Source organism: Mus caroli, chromosome 17, assembly GCF_900094665.2.
Source record: "Mus caroli chromosome 17, CAROLI_EIJ_v1.1, whole genome shotgun sequence".
Classification (NCBI taxonomy): Eukaryota; Metazoa; Chordata; class Mammalia; order Rodentia; family Muridae; genus Mus; species Mus caroli.
Window position 1 is genome coordinate 71,759,393 of NC_034586.1, and position 4,439 is coordinate 71,763,831.

At 40.5% G+C, this 4,439-nt stretch overlaps 1 long non-coding RNA gene across 1 annotated transcript in view; it reads left to right on the forward strand.

The window, feature by feature from the left end:
* LOC110312182 overlaps nucleotides 1–4,078 on the forward strand; it is a 28,361-nt gene extending 24,283 nt beyond the window's left edge. Inside the window, exons 4-5 of the long non-coding RNA XR_002380032.1 lie at nucleotides 1,361–1,536; nucleotides 3,605–4,078. This is a non-coding gene — a long non-coding RNA (uncharacterized LOC110312182). The remainder of the gene's footprint in view (nucleotides 1–1,360; nucleotides 1,537–3,604) is intronic.
* Nucleotides 4,079–4,439: the final 361 nt, after the last annotated feature.

The following is a 4,439-nucleotide window of genomic DNA, read 5'->3' on the forward strand; positions in this document are numbered from 1 at the left end:
CAAGGAGCTAAAGGGATCTGCAACCCTATAGGTGGAACAACATTATGAACTAACCAGTACCCCGGATCTCTTGACTCTAGCTGCATATGTATCAAAAGATGGCCTAATAGGCCATCACTGGGAAGAGAGGCCCATTGGACACACAAACTTTATATGCCCCAGTACAGTGGATCGCCAGGGCCAAAATAATGGGAATGGGTGGGTAGAGAATTGTGGGAGGGGGAGGGTACAGGGGACTTTTGGGATAGCCTTGGAAATGTAATTGTGTAAAATATGTAATAAAAATATTAAAAATTAAAAAAAAAAGAAGTAGGGAAGAAAGAAATTGGGGATTCCAGATCTTTGACTTGTGTGACTAGAAAACTTCATAATTTCTGTTTTATAGCTATTAAATGCAATGAGTTTATAGGATTTCCAATGATTGTTTCTAGAGGGTTCCTCAATGTCCAGGCTTCAGGAGGGACTAGAGAAGATGGAACTGGGGATTAATCAGAATATAGAAAACTGGTGAAGTTCATGTGGGTGGTCATCATAAAAGGGAGGGAAAAGTTGGATAAAGTGAGCTGTGGGAAGCAATAAGCTGCTGAAGTTGAAGTGAGAAATTTATGAGGTTAGAAAATGTTTCATAGAAACAGAGAAAGGGAATGGAGAATGAGAGACCATTAAACCACTGACGTTAATTGGAGTTAACAACATAGAGGTCATTTAACGAATGGCCAAACAGTTTCAAAGAAGAGTTGGAAGTTCAGAAAAGATGAGCATGAGGAGAAAGCACTGATAGCAAAGACAGATAACGTATTCAAGTTTGTGTATGGAAGATGGAGGGACAGGGCTTTGCAGGCATTTGATTTGATCTTTTTGCTTATCGGTGTTTGTGTCATGTGTGTGTGTATGTGTGTGTGTGTAATTTTGGAAAACTCAAAATGCTTTTCATTTTTCTACTGGAAGGTAATGACACCAAAGATGGCACAACACTCACTTTCCATTTTGTTGTCATGTAGGCACATGGTAAATAGGATTTTACTTCTCAGATCATGAAGTCAGAAAGAACCCTGTGACATGGTGTTGCTAATGAAATACAAATAGATGTGACATTGTCACTTTGGGTCGAAACTAGAAGCAGAGAAATATATAATACCTTATTTTTCCAATCTCAGTGACCTAAAAATGTGTATTAGGGTTAATCTTCCATTAGCCTACATCCTGAGAGAATAATTTGAAATTAACATGGTTTTCCAGGAGCATGTAACGAACATCAAAATCAGGACATTGATTTTTCCATCATCTGTATTATTCATTTCATCTACTGTGGCTTTTCTCATTGCTTACATGTTTCTCTTCCATCAATTGTTTTGAGCAGTTTAGAATGTGGCCTATGAGACCATCAAAGCAACTTGGGTTTTCAGACTTTTACCAGGACCAACGACCTTCACTCATCCCTTCTCAGTCCTCTGGTCTTGAACTGAGTGATGTCACCGACTTTCCAGGGTTTCATCTCACAGATACTGATGGAATTTTCAGCCTCCATCATCTCAAGTGAGCTCATTTATGTCATGATACATCTCTCTCTTGGGACTGTGACATCAGTATGTAAACTGTTTGCCACATACGTGTGAGGGTCTGAGTTAAAGGGCCCACATAAAGTCAGATATGGCAGTGTGTGTCTGCACCAGGGATGCCAGCATTCTGTAGTGAGGTGGAGGTGGAGATAGGAGAAGTCCCAAAAGCTCAAAGGTCAGCTAACCTAGCATAGGCAGAGGCAGACAAGAAATCCTGTTCCAAACAAGGCAGAAACTGAGCACTAGTACTCATGGTTGTTTTCTGAATTTCACAATCAGGTTATGCCATCCATATCTCCAAAGTCACATATACAAACATGTATAAACACAAAATTAATACTCTCTCTCCATCTTGTCCTCCATCCCCCCTCTGTTTGTGTGTGTGTGTGTGTCTTGCTGTCACACACATGCACACACACCTCATGCAAACTAGCTAAGGTGATCTCTTTATTTGGTTTTATTTATCTGGGTGCCTGAGTGCACACTACTCATACCTCCAAAAGCTTATCATGTTTGAATAATGCCATTTCAAGACTTCACTTTCTGAATAAAGAAACTGAGGTGTCAAATAGGCCCAGGATTCCTTGCCCCGATCACAGTCCCCCTTTCTCAGACCATTGAATCTAACTAATGACCCAGACCACTAGCTTCCTCGAGGTCCCTCCTATGTGTCCAGGTTTGACTCTGGGTTCGTTCAGACTCAAGGTGGAATCTTTCAAGCTGCCCAGCTCAGTCTTTCCCTATGAAGCTGGCTTTGGCTCGGTTTCCAAGATCCAGAACTTTGCCTATTGTTTTTCTCTGCTGTGCCCTGAGTTTAGTTGGATCCTTCATGACATCAAAAAACTGTTATCTTGGAACACATATAGCATAAAGGTCTTTAAACAACAACAACAACAGCAACAGCAACAACAACAGCAGCAGAAGAAAAGACGATCAAAATTTCTTTTTAGCCAGACCAGAAACACCTTTTACTTAGTTGGAGTTGGAGTTGACCAGGTGGAATGGTGACCAGTAAGCAAGGCTCAGGAGCAGGCCAGGCCCAAGGTCTCTGGAGCAGAGTTGCTTTAGACATAAAAAGACATTAGAAGCCTGGAGGCCAGATGTTTGTTCTTAAATTCTCCAGGGATGCTTTTAGTCTTTGAGACGAGAGCAGTTTCCTGGGAGGTAAAAAGTGTGCCATTTGCAGAAGAGAGCAACTCCCTAACCAAGCCTTACAAAAATATCTGGTGATTTATCAGCTTAATAACAGCTCCCATCTATCAGCAGAATCTGGAAAAACTGGATGAGACTTTCGCTACTAGGTTAAGGAATATAGACATACTTAGGTGTGAGTGTGTGTGTGTGTGTGTGTGTGTGTGTGTGTGTGTGTGTGAAATAATACAAGAAGGAGCTATATGTTATGGTTATTACTGCTATTATTTTTCATTGAAAAACATTTGAAAAATGGCTCTGTGAGTTATGCAAGATCAACTTTTCAGTGAAAAAGGATCAAATAATTTGGATATCCCAAGGCTCCCTTTAGTAACCATTTTCCAAAGTGCGAACAGTAGCCTTCCTAAAATGCATTCATCTGTCAGATTAGTTTATCAGATTAGCTAGCAGAGAGCTACTTTGACTCGGTGCCTGCTGCTCAGAGCTGCCCGGAGGCAAAATCAAGACTGGTAGATGGCTGGATGGGCTTCATTAAAGATAGAACGTATTGAAATTTCTTTGTCTGGGGTGGAGGAAAGGAAGCCTTCCTTAAAAGTCAAAGTCAAAGTAAATCATAGAGCAGTCGGGTGGTCTGAAGGTCTCATACTAACTCAAGCCATTTAGCCAATTCAAATAAATCAAATATTCAAATTGGTCAAACAGCTTGGCTGTAATTAGGAACAAGAAGCAAGATGGCTGAAATGTTCTGTGATTATTAGGATGATCTGAAACAATTGATCTTGGCACTTGATTGTATCAAAATGATGATCAGTCGATTGTAGAATTAAATCCTGGGCCCAAGAATATGCATGTATTGGCCTCTCTGCCAGTTTTCATGTCTTGTTTACCACCAGGAGGAGGGAAGCAGACCTCTCAATTGCAAAAACACACTGGAATTTCAATAAGTGAAATAATAATTTCAATTTCAACTGGCAACGGCTCCAAGTCTTTTTGGACTAACTGCTTATCATCTGGATTTCATGGATCAGATATGAGAAGGAGCCTGAATTACAAGTTTTGGTGAAAAGGAAAGAACTAAATGAATAACATTTTTTTGCTCCTTTATATTTTTGAATCATTTTTTCTAATTCTTTAAAAAAAATTTATTGGTTATTTTATTTATTTACATTTCAAATGTTATCCCCTTCCAGTTTCCCCCTCTGCAAATTTTATCTTCCAGCAGATTGCTTATGCCCACAGAGTGAGATGTCCTGTAACTTATGCTGCCATTATGCTGGGGCCTCCTTGCGGCTACAATTATTGATTTAAAATCTTAAAAACAAAAAAATATAGCACGAGAAAATATGAAAGAAAATGGACATTTAGTGACAATGGACCTGTCTCCTCAATTTTAAAAAGTCCTTAAGAAACTTAGTACAATTCTTTTCTGCAGGGTTCTTCTTTTGGTGCCAAACAGGCAGATTCACAAAAGTGCAATCTCTGACAGTTTTAATAGTAGGCATTCATAGAATGAACTTGTGTGTGTGCATTTGTATGTGACTGTGTGTGGAAAGCCGTGCAGCGTGCAGCGTGCAGCGTGCAGCGAGCAATCGCTGTGGAGAGCCGTGCGCGTGCCGCGAGCAATCACCATTATAAGATGGCGCTGGCCTCCGCTGTGACAAACTAGTAAACAAGCCTTGTGCGCAAGTGCGAGAGTGAACTCACTCCTAGTCACTGCCCATTCTCGGG